A 19131-nucleotide genomic window follows, 5' to 3' on the forward strand; every position below is an offset into this window, starting at 1 on the left:
TATGACATGCGTGTATGTTTATTGTATCGCTTGATCAAGACTAGCCGAAAACCATTTTGCCTGTAATCATGAATTGACTTTTAAAGCACACATGTACTGTAGCTCGAACGTCATTTCTATCCATGAAAACAACTTTGGCTTGGGTGCAATATCTTACAATGAGGTTTAAGTCAATTTTCTTTGAAACCACTCATAATATCCAGATGAAATGTTCACCACAATATTCTATCATATGATAGCTACAATTTTTGTCTCGCCTATATTGTTCTCACACGACTCATTGTGTCAGATATTCAATTTTGCAAAATTCGCTAAGAAGAAAACTTTTTCGTGTTAAGAGCATTTATCTTCATTTTGGTATGATTTTGTAGGAAATTCAATTCCACGCATTTTGATGTATTACACTTAAACGTCTGTCTAAACACACAAACAATACAGTGCAATAACGATTTCGTACTAAACGCATTTCTGTCTTTAACTTTAGATTTTTACAACGTCGTCTTTTATCCATGTAAACAAACGAAACAAGATGTTAAGTTACATCGGTTTAACTCAATTTGCTCAAAAACGTCTCATGATATTAAGATGAAATTTTCACCATAATATTCTATCATATGATAGCTACATTTTTTGTTTCGCCTATATTGTTCTCACACGACTCATTGTGTCAGATATTCTACTTTGCAAAACTCGCTAACAAGAAAACTTTTTTGCGTTAAGAGCATTCATCTTTAGTTTGGTATGATTCTGTTGGAAATTCAATTCCACGCATTTTGATGTATAACACTTAGCTATATATCATAACACAACAATAAAACAGTCCGATAACGATTTTGTCATAAACGCATTTCTGTCTTTAACTTTAGATTTTTTTTCAACGTCATTGCATTTCTATGCATGTAAACAAGCGAGGGAAAAGTTTCAGTTACATCGGTTTAACTCAATTCTTTCGAGAACGCCTCATGATATTCAGATGAAATTTTCACCACAATATGTAATCCTATGATAGCTACAATTTTTGTCTCGCCTATATTGTTCTCACACGACTCATTGCATAAGATATTCAACATTAAAAAATTCGCTAACAAGAAAACTTTTTCGTGTTAAGAGCATTTATCTTCATTTTGGTATTAGCTTGTAGGACATTCGATTCCACGCATTTTGATGTATTACACTTTACTGTAATTCTAAACACAACAAAAATACAGTGCGATAACGATTTCGTACTAAACGCATTTCTGTCTTTAACTTTAGATTTTTTACAACGTCATTGCATTTCTATGCATGTAAACAAGCGGGGAAAGAGTTTAAGTTGCATCGGTTTAACTCATTTTGCTCGAAAACGTCTCATGATATTAAGATGAAATTTTCAACATAATATGTAATCCTATGATAGCTACAATTTTTGTCTCGCCTATATTGTTCTCACACGACTCATTGTGTCAGATATTCAATTTTGCAAAATTCACTAACAAGAAAACTTTTTTGTGTAAAGAGCATTTATCGTTATTTTGGTACTAGCTTGTAGGAAATTCGATTCCACGCATTTTTATATATTACACTTTACCGTATGTTTAGACACAACAAAAATACAGTGCGATAACGATTTCGTACTAAACGCATTTCTGTCTTTAACTTTAGATTTTTTACAACGTCATTGCATTTCTATGCATGTAAACAAGCGGGGAAAGAGTTTAAGTTGCATCGGTTTAACTCATTTTGCTCGAAAACGTCTCATGATATTAAGATGAAATTTTCAACATAATATGTAATCCTATGATAGCTACAATTTTTGTCTCGCCTATATTGTTCTCACACGACTTATTGTATCAGATATTCAACTTTGCAAAATTCGCTAACAAGAAAACTTTTTTGTGTAATGAGCATTTATCGTTATTTTGGTACTAGCTTGTAGGAAATTCGATTCCACGCATTTTTATATATTACACTTTACCGTATGTTTAGACACAACAAAAATACAGTGCGATAACGATTTCGTACTAAACGCATTTCTGTCTTTAACTTTACATTTTGACTCAACGTCGAAAACTCTCTGCGAATAGAACAGTGATTTCGTATAAAGTTTAACTTCGCGTTTCTTCCCAACCACTTGAGATAAAACCATGCTATTTGTATCATCTTGTTCAGTGAGATATTAGCTATAAATTATACGCTGATAAATTTTCCCTAGCATTTATGCGTGTGTGTTAAAATCGCAGATGTTTGATTTGAAAACGAGTCGGTGAATAGAAAACTTTTTTGTACTCATTGATATTGGGGTGATTTGAACATCTGCTTGTACAGAATTTAATTCTGCGCATTTTGATACCACATACTCGATAGTGTGTTGAAAATTGGCTTCACTATAGACCGAAAACCATTTTGCTTAAAACACGCCTTTGACAAATTCTTCATTAAAACACAACGTCATCTCATTGAATCTGTTAAAGACTAGTGTACAGCGAAATGCGTTTTACAAAAAAGTTGAGGTCGTGTTTTCTCTTTAATCATTTAACCGATCTGCATAACATTTTCGCAATAACATGAAACACGATAATAGCAACAAGTTTTGTGGGGATCATTTTTTGCTAACATATTCGCATATAGTATAAATTCTTAGTTTTTCGTATGAAAATCACTTCGCTAACAAGAAAAAAAATTCCCATTTAAGACAAGTACATAGCAATTGATACCATTCGATAGGGAATTCTGTTCTGCACGTTTTGATGTATGATACTCCACAATAGGTCTAATTACAAGAATACTGCTGAGAGAAAACGCATTCGTGCTTATAGAAATTTTGAACTTTAAAGTATCGAGTTAAACCGAACGTCGTTAGATAGCGAATAGTTGATAAAACTGTGTTTGTATCGAAGCGGTTTATGTTAACTGTCACATTAACGCGTGAACGCATTTCGATGAAATTTTCACTACCATAACCAGCAAATAGAGACGAACAATAAGAGTTTAAATATTTTGCAAGTAGATAAGTGGATATATGTCAAAATTTCTGTTTATTGGCAAAACTTGGGTTGATATGAAAAAAAGATTTTCATTTCGCAATATGATACAGTAATATTTGCATCATGCGATGGGGAATTTATTTCTGTGCATTTTGGTGTAACATACTTGATGTTTTTGTAAAACGCTGCAGTTATACGGGCAGAAAACCATATCACAACAAACACACATTTCATGAATCGTAATTTTGACCCTTCGTTGTCAGTGCAAATCGACGACGTCATTTCAATGAAACTCATCTTTCAACTTAAAGGGGTGTTTACATATCGACGATAGAAAATTGTGTTTCTTTGACAGTGGTTTAAGTGCAATATCTATAGAACCAGTTGTCCAAATTCCATAAAATTTTCACCAGATGAACCGAAATTTCGATGCGCTCATACTGGTACTATTTGTGTATACAAAATCGAACGCGCGAGTTATGAAATTTTGATTTTAACGCAAATTTTCTCGATATTTCAAATTTTCAAGAACAATTGTACACATAACCATACTATTTGTATATCATTGTGTAGGCGCCAGTGTGCTGAACATTTTGATATATGTGGTTTGATATTTATTTTCTATATCTTCGTTGTACTAGTACAAATCACAAAACACAGTTGAAAAAATCACAGCGCGATAGTTGCTCTTTAATAAAGTTAGTGCGAAATCATATCGAGCTGCTTTCGTCAGTCGAACGTCATGAAAACATTTGAGTTCTCGGAATTGAAAATAAATATTGAATTGTTCAGGCTATGTAGAAAACTAAATGGGTATACGGGAATATTTTGTGCTGATGTTAAATGTTCAGTAATAAATATTTTGATGGATTACTCACATATTTGATATGATCTAGGATTATTTCAGAATGATAGGTTAGTAAATCTATGTTTGACTAGTTTTTTTTTATATACTCGCATTTTGTAGTTTTTACATTTACTCTAAAAATCTGCGTTGGGTACGCCTCATAACAAGATTTGAGACCTAAAGACCATGGATTTGTTTTAACTCGAAGGAAATACTGGATGGATTGTACGGACTCATGCTTATCAATTTTTATGCCCATTCAAGCTGTGAGTGTGAATATTTCGGCTTGTATGGTCATGAAAAAATATCATCACAAAGTCAATATTTGTATGATTTTTGCATGGTAAGTATGATTTTTTGATTTCTCATCAAATACACATTCAATTGTAACTTAAATCATGAAGTATAAACATTTTCAATGTGCTTTTTTGTCATTCTTCGTTTGATCGTTGAAGGGTTCGGACGTGTTTTTCGAAGCTCTCGACGTCGTACTCAGTATAAATTGAACTGGGCTGGCAAAGAACGCTCAGTTGCGACTTTGAAATTGACCGTTACGGACGTGTTTTTTATGCGCTCTTTTTTTTACATTGACTTAATCTTAGTTCAATGAAAGACTTTGACAAAGACGGACGTACTTTCGTGAGCTCTGACTATTGATGAAAAGTTTTGAGTTTAACTGACTTGTACTTTGAGAGTTAAATTGACTTCGCGTTATAGAATAGCGACTTGGTACTCGGGTTATGGAATTACTGGTGGACTGCAGTGTTAGGGTATTGTCATGAGATGACGGCTTGACTTTTACTTGCGTTGTGAAATGAAATCATACTCTTATGCGATGTTAACTTTTGAACGTTTAGTATTGACTGACAACGAACTTTTGTGAGCGTTATATATGAAATGTTTGACTTACATTAATTTTTTTGAACGACTTGACTTCACTTTAAGTTTTGACATCGGACTGATCGGACGTGTTTTTTTAAGCCCTGACTGTTGTGAATAATTAAATTTATGTTGTGGTGTCAAGCGATTGACTGTCAGTTGAGGTTCAGATGTCGAGCTGTGCGGACGTGTTCATCGAGCTGCTGTCTACAAAAAACGTGAGTACAATTTTTTTTCGTTTTACTGTTTACAAGTTGCGTGATGATGTATGATGGTTGTAATGTGTTGGGTAGAAATTACTCAGTGCTGATACAGTGTCGATATGTTGTAATGAGCGATGATAGTGGATGATGGTGGAACAGAATATGCATTGAGCTATTTTGAGGAAGCGAACATATGATGGAAAAATGTTGCAAAAATATTAAATGACAATGTATTGAATCGCTTTTGTTGATATGTATGATATTGATTAAATTGTATTTGCATGCTGTAACATTTCTATTTCATTTCAGGGGGCTGTGGTGAGTATTGTAGTATAAATTTGTTTCAATAAATCATGATGAATGAAAACTGATTTCGATTCGTTTTGTACAGGTTTACTTGTATAGAAGTGTAATGCGTTGGGTAGAAATTACTCAGTACTGATATAGTGTCGATATGTTGTGATTAGCGATGATGGTGTATGATGGTGGAACAGAATATGAGCTTCTTTGGGGAAACGAACATATGATTGAAAAAAATTTGCAAACATAGTAGATAAATGATATGATATTGCTTAAATTGTATTTGCATGCTGTAACATTTCTATTTCATTTCAGGGTGCTGTGGTGAGTACTGTAGATTGTAGTGCATATGTATAGAATTCAATAAAAGATTATGACTGAAAACTGCTTTTGATTCTTATTGTACAGTTTTAGGGATTATAAGTCTATAGCAACTCTGTCGGTTGGTGTTCATGAGTGTGAGCTTAATACAGCAATGTTTGAGTAGTACAAAAATGTTTTCGCTTTTGTGGTCGCCAGCTGTCCGTGATCTGTAAAGTGAAAATACACAGAGCTATGAAGCATACAAATGTTTCGAAATTTTATCAATGATTGTATACTATGCATGTTTTGATTTAGTTCGTTTCAGATTTGACATGAAATGTAGACCTGACATTTGAACAGAGCTGGGAAACGAAAAGGTAAGTTTGTTAAATTTCACAATGAACACTTGTGTTTTGACAAAAGAAGAGATAAAGTGAGTTTTGTCATCATCATGGTTTCTTTCAGAGTATAACTCGTGAACAGATGAAAACCTATTTTTTGCTAGATTTTCATGTACTCTTTTTTTGGATGATAAGTATGTCAGTAACTCAAAATCATACGGCTAGTACAGTATGGAACATGAATGCTTTGTTCAGATTTTCAGATGTGTGCTGGCAGTTCAAGTCTGGCAGCTGAAGTGAACAGTCGTGTTTTCTGGAGCTCCAACAATATGCTAGAAGGTAAGTAACTATGTTTGTTTTGCATTGCATGTTTTTATATGTTTCAGACTTTCAAGCAGAGATGTCATGCTGACTGGAGTTGAGCACAGGGCAGTGACAAAGTAAAAGGTAAGTACTTTTGACTGAATGTTTGTTCTATGCATGTTTTGTTTTAATACATTTCAGGAGTGCTTATCCAGTGATGATATGACAGTTGGAGTGAACAGTGGAGCCAAGCAGTCTTGTTTTTAGAGCTACTCAACAAGCCTTGAAGGTAAGTTTAGAATTTCTCAATGTTAGTGAATTGAAGTACTGTCACTTGCTTTTGGACAGTCGAACAGAACAGACGTGGTTGCGAGAGCTCTCATATCTGTTGTGTTAAACTGTTTTTATGATATGTTATGTTTGTTTGTTTGTTTGTGATGTACTATTTTTCAGATGCTGATGGCAGTGATGGGTTTTCAAGCTGACCTGAACAGAAAAGCACTCATATGGTAAGTACAAAATAGTTGTTATATGGGATGTTTTGTGCATGCTTTTATGTTTCAGGTGTACTTGCTGACAGCGACGAAGACGAATCAAGAAGAGGAACATTGTTGAGAAAGTGATTGGGACTTGCAAACAGGGTAAGTGTAACACTTGTGTTTGTTTAATTTGTAACATGCGTGCTTTGCTCTGTTTCAGATTTCACATGCAGAAATTAAACAGGATTTCAACTGCTGAGACACAATTCATCAAAAGTAAGGTAAGTTTTAATTCATTGATTTGAGTTGTACAATGTGTTCTTTACTTTATTTCAGATTCGAGTCACTGGTTTACACATGGAAGAAGATTTCCACGTCTGTTACTCAACTCTACAGAAGCAAGGTAAGTCGATCAAATTTTTGTTTTCATTGACTGCTGTAATGTGATAGTAAACTTATGCTATTTTTCATGTGTGTCATGTACAGATGGATAATTCAAGTTTGATCTGTGTTGGTTTATGTTCAAAAACGTTTTACATGTATGTGTGTTTCCAGATGTTTTGTTTCAGTTGATGTCCAGATGGCAAGCAGAACAGACGTGTTTCTTGGATCTGCCAAACAGTGAGTACAAACGTTTTATATTTTTCAGTTGTGTACTCATAGAAGTCTGTGAAAGATGATAGCAAGGGTAGAATCTATCAGCACTTGTGTCTAAAAATGCTGATGTGTGATGGTTTACTGAAAGGGGTAAATGCTAGCCAGTACTTACACTTGAGCAACCGTGGGATGTCGAACTAACTGATGATGTACTATGATGGTGAACACTTACTTTGTGTATCGAAATGCTTTTGTTGATATTTACTAAATATTGATTGACATTTGTTTGCATGCTGTTAACATTTCTATTTCATTTCAGTTGGCTGTGGTGAGTATTGTAGTATTAATTTGTCTCAATAAACGATGATGAATGAAAACTGATGTCGATTCTTTTTGTACAGTTTTAGGTATTAGCACTCTATACAAAACTCTGTCGGTCGGTGTTTGTGAATGTGAGCTTAATGTTTGAGTAGAACAAAAATGTCTTTACTTTTGTGATCGCCAGTTGTCTGTGATGTAAAGTGGAAAAAAACACAGCTATGAAGCATACAATTGTTTCAATATTTTATCAATGATAGTGTGCTATGCATGTTTTGATTTAGTTCGTTTCAGATATGACATGACATGAAGAGTTGACAGTCGAACAGAGCTGAGCAATGCAGAAAGGTAAGTGTGTTTCATTTTAGTATGAACACTTGTATTTTGTTTTTATATGGTATGTTTTGTGCATGCTATGTTTCAGGTGTACTTGTAGTCAGCGACGAAGACGATTCAAGAAGAGGAACATTGCTGAGAAAGTGAATGGGACTTGCAAACAGGGTAAGTGTAACAATTGTGTTTGTTTAATTTGTAACATGCGTGCTTTGCTCTGTTTCAGATTTCACATGCAGAAATGGTCTCATAGCAGTGCCAACAGTGAATAAGGATTTCAGCTGCTGTGAAACAACTCAACAGAAAGTAGGTAAGCATTGAATGAATGCACTTGAGTTGTACAATTTGATGTGATGCTTTTCTCTGTTTCAGATTCAAGTTCCTGGTGTAGACAGAGAAATGTGTTTGAAGAAGGAATTCTACTACTGTGATTCAACTCTACAGAAGCAAGGTAAGTAGAAACACAATTTTGGTTTAATTTAACTCATGTGTTTTGCACTGCATGCTATTTTTCAGGTCTCTCATGCAGTGATGCAAAAGAAGAAGATTTCAAGAAAGAATCACTGCTGCAACTCAGGCCTATAACAAGGTAAGTGTTTACTATATTGTATACAAAATGTTTCTCTGTTTTACTCTGTTTGAAGGTTTCAATTGCAGAGATGTTGCAGAGATGTTTTGACAGCTTGTGACAGAAAAGAAATTCAGCAGCTGTGTCTCGACTCTAGCCACGAGGTAAGTCAAAACAAATATACTGGTTTGTATGTTATGTTGTTATGCCCTTCTATGTTTCAGACTTACATTGCTGTGACTGTTCCACAGTGGGTCAAAAAAGAGACGAATACAGGTTTCAAGAAGAAAATTGGCTGTTGAAAACCTGCACAAAATATGAGGTAAGTAAACTATTCTTTTGGTTTGTTTTGTGCTTTGTTATGCTTAACTATTTTTCAGATTGGAATGGTGGGTCGTTACAGAGCAGACTTTTGGACAACTGAGAAGTTGAGAAACAGAGAATGATTCAAGATCAGCTAGGTAAGTCTTGATTATTGTGCATTGCTAAATGTTTTTTTTCATTCCAGTATGGCTGTGGTAAGTACACAAACTTTCTATAATTTAATATTGAACTGTTTTTATGACCTGTATTCTGCATTGTAAAATGTCTGTTTTTCATTTCAGTATCCTGTGGTAAGTACAATTGCCTTCTTTAATTTTCATATTGAACTGTTTTGATGACTTGTATACTACTATGCAATGCTTAATGTTTTTTTCATTTCAGTAGCCTGTTGGTAAGTACACTAACTTTCTATAATTTCATAGTGAATTGTTTTGATGACCTGTATTCTGCATTGTAAAATGTGTTTCTTTTCCATTTCAGTATGGCTGTGGTAAGTACAATTGCCTTTCATATTGAACTGTTTTGATGACCTGTATTTTGCATTGTAAAATGTGTTTCTTTTTCATTTCAGTATGGCTGTGGTAAGTACACAAACTTTCTTTAATTTTCATATTGAACTGTTTTGATGACTTGTATTCTGCTATACAAAATGTGCTTTTTTCAATTTCAGGTCAGCAATGGTAAGTATAGTGTGTTTTTTTATGTATAATTTTGTATACATATTGTTTTTTTCATCATAGCATGTCTTTTATATTTATGCTTTGTGTAAGTAAAATGTTCATAAATCATTCTTATCTTCAAACTAAAAATGTATTGTGCTATGCAAAATGTCTGTATGATTTCAGTTGCCAGAGGTGAGTACCATTACAGTTGAAAAGTTAGTTTTGTTTAGTTAAAGTTTTGGTTCACAGTTCTGTTTGTTATTTGGCAAAATTTACATGTATGCATTGAGTCTTGATTTCAGCTCGATTGTGGACTGAAGAAGATTGCCCGCAGAGGGATTGGATACAAAATACAAAGTAAGTACTGAGTTTCTTACTAAAAGTTTTGAGTTGTATTCATTGTATGTTAATATGCTATGATTGCTATGAACATGACTTTTGTATTTCAGCGAAGACAACATAGGTAAGTAAAATTGTTATCTGTTTCATGTTTACTGTTACAGTTCAATATTGTGTTTATAAATTGTAAGTTGTACAAACACATTCAAAAGTTTCTAATCATGCTTTCGATTTCATTTCAGCTTTACTGCTAGACGAGTGTTCTCTACTACTTGACGAGTCAGCTTTACTACCAGGCGAGCAGTGACAACAAGGCGCCTTTGTGGAAACAACACAACAAAAAAGTGAGTATTAGTTGAAATTGTTTTACTGTATGTTATACTTAAATGCAAAATTGCGCACATAAATTGTAAGTTGTACAATTACAATGAAAGTTTCTGATCATGCTTTCTATTTCATTTCAGCTGTACTGCTAGACGAGCAGTGACAGAAAGGCGCCTGAACATGCAACACAAAACAAAAAAGTAAGTATCAGTTAAACAGTTGGTAGAGTTGTGTGTTTTTCTTTAGCAGTTTGTGTTTACTATTTTATTTGATACATGGTATATTACACATGCATGTTTTTATCATTTCAGGCTGTTTACTTTCATCGTTTACTGTTTAACACAATTTGCTTTTCTATTTTCAGTGCCAATATACAAACCTTGATGTGGACACCGAGTAGTCAATACATACGTGTGGCGTACAGCTGCGACAAAACCGTGGGTCCATCGCACCGATAACTCGAATATTGGCCCGCGTATGGACATCAGTGCAACTTTGTGAATCCATGTAACTTTATGAATCCATGTAACATTGCGAATATGTGTCGATCGAAAAATGTGTACATTCTGCACTGAAACGAACTCGGTGTTGCAAGTGGCAAGTGTTGACAGTGTGTATGTTTATGTTTATGTTTTTACATGAAAACTAAAGGAGATTGTTCTCCTACCTTTTTTTCCTTGTTTTATTGCGCTGGCCAGCAATATTGATGTATTGATGTATGTGTTTGTGTTTAAACTATGCAATACCAAAATCAAACAAAAAATAAACATTAACAGTCATTAACTGTGTTTGGGCGGCCGAGGGGTTTAAGACTCCACAAGTGTGAAGCGCACTGATAGCACTTGGGGGTGAACACCTCGGTATTTCGGTGCTAAAATGTTTTCACGGTGCTTATCTTGACGCACTGTTAAGACTACCAACCAGTTAATGATTGCTTCATCTTTAAACAAAAAGTAAGTCTCTACTTTGGCACAAGAGACTCCAAGTACCAAATACCAACAATTAAAAAGCAGACGTTTTTCAAAACTATGATCGCTGAGATTGATAGTCAGATGGAGTCCTGCCCAGTTAGCTGTGTAGCGGTCTAGGGCGGGGTTGCAAGTCAATACGAAATGAGGCGCTATAAAGCAACTCGTCCCCGTTATGACCGTCAATACTTTCGACACTATCTGGGAATCCTTTCAACACCACATTGTTGCGCTGTTGGAAGGGTGGTAGGCACGCATGGTGACATGCCTGTGCTTTGCTATGCGACACCATGGTATTTTCGTACGGTGACACGAAATATCTTAATCTGGCTCTCTCAGAAACGCAGGCACGCGTTGACCGAACCTGACCGATGACCGAGCAATAACATTTCTATTAAGTGCTTCAATGCACAAAGTCTGCTAGGCTGGGTGGGAAGGCGACTTCTCTTGTCTGAGCACAAGAGGAACGGTCACAAGTCCGTGAAAACGCCGAGTGACACCACTAGCTTTCAAACGTACAAAGCAAAAAACTTTCAAACTTGAATTTGAGGTAAAAAAAACTATATAAACAACTAACCGTTATAAGATATTTGCCATATGGCAACAAACTATGTTTCTCAATGTTGCGTTGAACATTAATTGCGCCTTACGAACTACTCGTGTTGAGACTTACATTGAGTGACTCGTTAACGTAAAGCAGTTACTCGCTTTTGACTGCATACACATTTTGTACAACGGTTCGTTATTGGTATAACTTGTCTTTCAGTGAGGCACATTAACATAAACGTTCAACAGTATTTAGGCTTTATATTGCGCTTGTAGAATATACGAACAAAACACACTACATAAATGACGTTTAGGGATTATTTTGACTTTCCATTTGAGATGATATGATGAAAAAGTATATACATCAGTTTAAGCGACTTTCATGACATTCACCACATGGCCATAAACTTGCGTTATTCAATGAAATGTTAAAATTTCGCTAGCAAAATAAATAAAAACTATATACGCAGTTTCATAACTTTCGATGTATGATCATGAAGTTTGAAATTGTGCAAAGCAATTTTGCGTTAAAAGTTGCATGTAGTTTTATCCCGATCTGAAACGTTTCGCTACAATACAGCCGTATTCGAAACTCAACAACTCAAATGTTTGTACAGAACAATACGAATGTTCCCATTTTGAAACGACAGTAAGTTAAACAAACATTTAGTGGTAAAGCGACATTTCTTGTACTCAAATAGGAGAAACGGTCACGAGTCAGTACACAAATCATAGCAAAACTACACTCTGCAGCTTGTATGAAACGTGTTTACAAAACCAAAGTAGTTCAAAGCAGAACGCTTTTCCTTCTTCGAGGGAGAAGAAATCTGGGTGCAAGTCCCGGCTTTGGTTATAACACGAATACTACTCGCTGCTCAATAGCAATATTCATCATCCTATCCTTAACCATAATACCACTAGGCTCTATTAAGAGTAGCTTTGGAAAGGGAGTTAATAGCAGCTGCATGAGTGCTTTCATAAAATGTAAACGGTCGACCTATACGGTTGCAAAATTGAAATACGATTTCAATGTTTTGAAGCATAATGTCTACATCGGGACCAAATGCCCATAGGTTCGATTTCGACTTGCTACACTCACGATTGAAATGAACCGTTTGAACATTCGCTGATAATAGGCATGCAATAACAATCCAACGCTGAAATGACTCACACTCCTACGCAATTAATTTTATCGCGGGACCAAATACCCATAGGCTCGATTTCGAGTTGCTGATTGAAACACGCCTTTGGAGAACTTTGTGTTTTCTTGTTTTATGCTTTGTTGTTTTTCAAAATATTTTGTCCGCCAAGGACGCAACGATTGATAAAATGAACCAGATTGTGGTCTCTTTAAAGTGCTATGTTTCTACTGTCGTAATTTCTTTTACGAACAAAACATTACTGATCGTGGACTTTATTTGATTGTTTAGACTTTGATACGATGCGATGTCAGTCCATCCGTGAAGATAAATTGCTTTGCGCCCGTTTGTGATCTATTCCCGATACAAAAGTCCATGCGTCACCCGTTTACGATTACATAGGTCCGTTAAGAGCGTACCAAAGCAAACAATGAGTATGATTTTATATCACGTAGGTTTTATCGTCTTTTTTCTGTGAATATGCTGTCAGATAGGCCATTAAAACGAAAAACCAAAATTAATTGTACGCACAATTTTATATATGCTATGCTATGCTCTGCTCTGCTCTACTCTACTCTACTCTACTCTACTCTACTCTACTCTACTCTACTCTACTCTACTCTACTCTACTCTACTCTACTCTACTCTACTCTACTCTACTCTACTCTACTCTACTCTACTCTACTCTACTCTACTCTACTCTACTTTACTCTACTCTACTCTACTCTACTCTACTAATATAATATAATATAATATAATATAATATAGTGTCTCCATCGTGGATATATGTTTGGTGTAATTATTTTCACGCCTGCGCAGGTACTTCGTTAAATTAGTGCATTTTCATCATATGCACAGTGTCACCGTAAACTATGTACCGTAGACATGCCGCGTCTGGAAAAGGTTATAAGTGACTGTATTGTTGGGTTAAATATTAACGTGTATTTGCAGAAAAGAAACATATTTTAACCTAGACGATTTGCTAAGCCGATTAAAGTGTTATCCAGAAGTATCCAGAAGTATCACTATTGAATTTGTCATCGTTTCATTGAATTGATTTGAATTTAATCTATTAAGATTAGTGCAAATCTTTAAACTTATTCATTAAATGCTTTATATTGATAAATGTAAACATTGGATCGTAAAAGCTCCAGTAAAAAATCAAGAAAAAAATTTAAAAAAGGAAAAGAACATTGCCCGGAGCAGGTTTCGAACCAGTGACCCCTGGAGTCCTGCCAGAGTCCTGAAGTAAAAACGCTTTAGCCTACTGAGCTATTCCGCCGAGTACACATTCTTGACGTATTTTATACGTTATATAAGCAATCTTCGTAGTTTCACAAAATTTAACGACAAAAACAGAACTCTCCAAATTATTCAATCGTTTCGCGTTGCAACGCTTAATAATTTTTAGGTTTTAAAATCGTCAAAAGATGCATATAATGGCTATATTAGAGCATGGTTAATGTTCAGTATTACTGTTTCCTCACAAATATCATAACTAAAACGAAAACTTACGAATCTGAAACAACTTTTTTCAATTTTGTCAATTTACCAAAGCGTGAAAAGATCCCTTTAAAATAATACACCTTTTTGTACCAAAAATCTTAAAACATTCACTATGCACACTAATTAGATATACACATATATAAACGATATAAAGTGTAAAATGTTCCATTATTTTATATTTTTCGCATGATATTTATTATGTTCTCGAATTATTGTTTACCAAATCAATTATGTTATGTATATGGTGTGTACTTTTTGGGCTGGAATAATAATAATTTCTCATTTCACAATAATCAGAATCAAATCACTGATTGTTGTTTGTTTTTTTCCCAATATTAAAACAAAAACGTCTATGATCGAAAAATGAATAGTATAGTGGATAATTTTCACTGTTTTCAGGGGGTTTTCTGAGTGTTCGCTGACTTATTCTGATGAAATCAAATCGACAGCATATGTGATATAAATATTGAGAGGAACAATTGTATTTACCAGACAATGAAATACTGCAACTGTGTATAACGTGGAATAAAAAACTAAAAAACACCTAAACATTCTCTTAGTTCGTGAAGTTGACGCAACATTGAATATGATGACGTCTTTTAAAAGACTGTGAAACTATATGAAGATGGCCGATGTGTGTATATATGTATATCAAATAGAATAATAAATATTGGGCGCTCTTGCATTTTGTGTGTTCCATCATTATATAACGGTTATCTAATTCTATTTGATTTGTGTTAACCGTCAACCGCATTCGGTAATGCATAGCTTATATTAACACAATCAGGAAAGCGTGTTTCGAAAAATCCAAACAATTTTCATCATCGCACAATAGTGTAACATAAATTTTAATACAATATATATAGGGAAACTCATATGATTCGCGTAATGTGAAAATAATTATCATGCTATAATTCGACCACGAAACTTGACGTGACTTAATACCGAACAATACGGAATGGAGCTACGATGGCCGTATATGACATAAGACCCATTTTCGCATATTATCGTATCAATGCTTATATGAATTTGATTGCTATAATCCAATGCGGCAATGCGTATTCGACACGGAATTATTGTCAAGGTTTTTCATTTTGTCAATATTTATCATATTGCTGACATCAATATCCATACTGTTTTCATTTTCAGTCGAGAAATGATATTAATTGTTATCAAGATTATTTGTATAGTACGGTAGCGTTCTCTACACAAGTGAGATTTATTTGTACTGGTAAATTGCTGTCATTCTCACCATTCGGACTCTACGATCGGCTCGAATAAAAATGTTAGTCGCTTAAAAGTACAAATTACTCATATTGAGCACGATTATTATTGTTATTATTATTATTATTATTATTATTATTATTATTATTATTATTATAATAATAATACTAATAATTATTATTATTATTGTTATTATTATTTTTTTTATTTTTTTTTTGGTATTATTATTATATAGCTTTTAGAAACTAATTCCTAAAAAAATCCCAAATGAAAAAAATCCCATGGGGGAAAAAAAACTCATGGGGAAAAAAAACCATGGGATTTTTTACTTTTTTTTAAAACACGATTTAACACGTTAAAATCGCGAGAATTGTTCATCATTTGTTAAAATGTAGTGTTTCTGAACGTTACATGAATAAATCTCTAAAAATCAGAAAAAATCCCATGGGATTTTTTCCCATTAAAAATGGGATTTTTTTTCTATCAACGAAAATTGAACGAAAATAAGCACAAATGCTTTAACAAATCTTAATATCGATATTTTAGCCTAAACGAACGTGTTTTATTTTTTTGAAAATCCCGTGGGATTTTTTCTCCCATAAAAAAGCTGGAGAAAAATCCCATGGGAAAAAGAAAAACCCATGGGAATATTCAAAAATCCCATGGGAATCCCAAATTTGCAAATAAAGTTCATAGTGAAGAAAACGCGTTATTTAAGCAAAAATAACCAATTAATAATCAGAAGTTAGACTTTTATCTTATACTTTATCACAAATAAGCAAATCTTCAAGAAAAAGGTTACTTAAGTTTGCGAAATTTCGGTTTTGCAAAGTTTTTCCGGTGGCCGTTCCGGGAAATTTAACCCTAAATCAGTCGTTGTCGACTATTTTTTTGTAATAATTATATATACACATTTTTGTCAATTTTCTGTAGAATGGCCTCTATATTATCGGAGCACATACTCAAAAAGCATGTTGATGCAGTGTTTTTTGAAGAGAAGTGTGTTTTAGATAATCGGTTGCGCGTTTTACGACATCGGATTTTGGGCGCGAATACAACTCGGGTACAGTCTAATATGGACCGAGTACAATTACGTTTATTTACCGTAACTACGGTACATGTAAGTATACTTAAAGTACCCAGGGTACATGTAAGTATACTTAAGAGTACCCGGGGTACATGTAAGTAGTACCAGAGCCGACAATGACCAATCAAGCTCCATTATCCCTCATGAACCGACTCAAAAAACTGAGTCGGCAATATTTGACTTAATTTTTGGTTTGGTTGCTCTTGAGGGATCGAAATTTCAGAATCTTCCTAAAAGCCCTACGGGTTTGATCCCAAGAAGCGACATTGAAAACTAGCATACTTTGTTATCTAAAAGGCTGCTAAACGTGATATACAATGATAATGTGAATTTTCACTCACATGATGTTCATCAGTCATATTATATAAAAACTTACAGCAGTAGTAAACAACTGGACAATAATTAATGAACGCATCTTTCATTTGCCTTTGACACTTTGATTTTGACATGGCCTAGATTTAAACATGTGACTTGACTTTACCAGCACTCTTGTAACAGAGCTTAAGTTTAAATGTACCATTGAAGATCACCTAAATCCAGATTTGCTATTATAGACGTGTGGAAAGTTTTAAGGGTGTGACAAGTAAGCAAAAATTGATCATTACCCAGAGGCCACAACTGATCTATGACTGTATTAAAACAAGAAAAATCAATGCCTTAGATTTCCTAGATAGTTCAATAAAAACTAATTTCATAAGCCTGGTAACAGTTTAACGGTAATGCTACCAATGTGTCACACAAGGGCCTTGAATTTGAAATCTAGAACATGCATTGTCATTTCTTCATGACATAGGGACAAAAAATTGTATTTTAAGTCCTTAATTGACCTGGCTTTAGTTCTCAGATTATTATATGCTCAATCAGTATATTTATATCATTATTTATGCTTTGTGTATTGTAAACATATACACAATAATGCAGTTACATGATAGCAATAAATAATATCAAAGCTACCCATACTATAAAGGTAATTGACAAAGCCTATGGTCAACATGTGAACACATTGAGTGTAATCGCCCTCTCGTGCCAGCAAAAACAATACGTTGACAGGTTGTCATTTTTGACAGTTCTACTTTCACTTTCATTTTGTGATATCAAACTATTAACAATTGTGTAGCTGAGAAAAATATCGCCATTGCTTTTTATGCCCTCGGTAGGGTGGCCTATATCAGTTGAACTGTCAGTCAGTCAGTCAGTCAGTGTGTCAGTCTTTCCGTCCGTCCGAAAACTTTAATGACCATAACTTTTTTAATATTGAACGTGGGTAGAGAACCAATAAAAATGTTGCAACGGGAATTAACGAAAACATACGGACCAAAATTAATGTATACGTACGGAATCGACCGATATTTGATGCTGTGACCGCTTACTGTGCCATACGGTAATGTATGATAAACAAGAAATGTGTTTGTCGGAAACTCAATGTCCCCTTCTGCGCCGCTTTGAATTTTTTGTTTACCTTTGACCTTGAAGGATGACCTTGACCTTGACCTTTCACCACTCAAAATGTGCAACTGCATGAGATACACATGCATGCCAAATATGAAGTTGCTATATTCAATATTGCAAAAGTTATGGCAAAATGTTGGAGCAAACAATCAAACAGACAGACCAACATACAAGGCAAAAATAATATGTCCCCCACTATAGTGGTGGCGGACATAAAAACCGGAGTCTCGGAGAGGCTGACGTTTATTGACGTTAAAGGATCGAGGAAACGTTGTCTGAAAAAAAGTTAACGACTGCAAGTAAAGTTTATGTCTTAAAAACACGTTCTTAGAGGGGGATAAATATTTGCCATAATTCGTCCGTACATAAAATCGTGGAAGGTTTGTATTAAGCATTAATATATATATAAAAAATGATGCGCGAGGGATGAACTCGCGCACCTCCATACTGTGGTTCAGTTGTTTTAAACATAACCGAAGTTACGACTCTTTGCAGCGAAAGCAACAACAACACTGACTGTTCATGTGGCGCACGAAACGCAATGGTTATTGCTTCTTGAGGGAATCTGCTGAACGCGGTTATTAACAAGCATCTTAACTTGCGCACTCCCTTGTCTACGTTCATTATGTTTCCTAACTACTGGAGGTATGGTCTTTTATAAGCTTAATTGGTGTTTTTTTTCTTGCGCCTTAAGTAATGCAAAAAGTGTTTCTACTAAAGAGATTAAACTTTTTTTAACATATTTAACAGACATAGTAGACAAACACACCTGTATACTTTATTTTCATCATATTACATGCGTTTATGTTTTAGACATAAGCGGAAGGTGGAATAGTCCTTTTCATGCGGACACAGTAATGTTTGATGAGAAAATGGCTTAATACAAATGCAATAAAATACTGTGTTAAGACAATATCTGTATAGGAAATATATAGTGAGGACATTCCAGAACCATCATCAGGAGGGTAATATTTGACCAGAACAGAACAAAACAAATATTGTACTGACTTAAGCATTGTACAGCTCATCCTGATTAATATAAAACATTCATTCATGCGTGAAAAAATATAGTAATAAAGATAATAATAAATAATTCGTGAGAGTGGTGTGTGTTTATGTACACACTGAA

General features: G+C 34.5%; 2 long non-coding RNA genes across 11 annotated transcripts; both read left to right on the forward strand.

Moving 5' to 3' along the window:
• Positions 1–4267: 4267 nt before the first annotated feature.
• Positions 4268–9200, forward strand: LOC127864368 (uncharacterized). Of its 9 annotated transcripts, none has more exons than XR_008041808.1 (4): positions 4268–4907; positions 5202–5872; positions 6092–7021; positions 7174–9200. It is a non-coding gene; the product is annotated as an uncharacterized LOC127864368 (long non-coding RNA). The 9 variants fall into 9 exon arrangements; XR_008041809.1 differs by having other exon boundaries at positions 4270–4907; positions 5508–5872; XR_008041813.1 differs by lacking the exon at positions 4268–4907 and having other exon boundaries at positions 5820–5872; positions 6092–6175; positions 6341–7021.
• Positions 9201–9238: 38 nt separating this feature from the next.
• LOC127867775 (uncharacterized) lies at positions 9239–10591 on the forward strand. Of its 2 annotated transcripts, XR_008043654.1 has the most exons (4): positions 9239–9777; positions 10002–10103; positions 10224–10283; positions 10448–10591. It is a non-coding gene; the product is annotated as an uncharacterized LOC127867775 (long non-coding RNA). The 2 variants fall into 2 exon arrangements; XR_008043653.1 differs by having other exon boundaries at positions 9239–10103.
• Positions 10592–19131: the final 8540 nt, after the last annotated feature.

This window comes from Dreissena polymorpha, chromosome 1 (assembly GCF_020536995.1).
Source record: "Dreissena polymorpha isolate Duluth1 chromosome 1, UMN_Dpol_1.0, whole genome shotgun sequence".
Lineage (NCBI taxonomy): Eukaryota > Metazoa > Mollusca > Bivalvia > Myida > Dreissenidae > Dreissena > Dreissena polymorpha.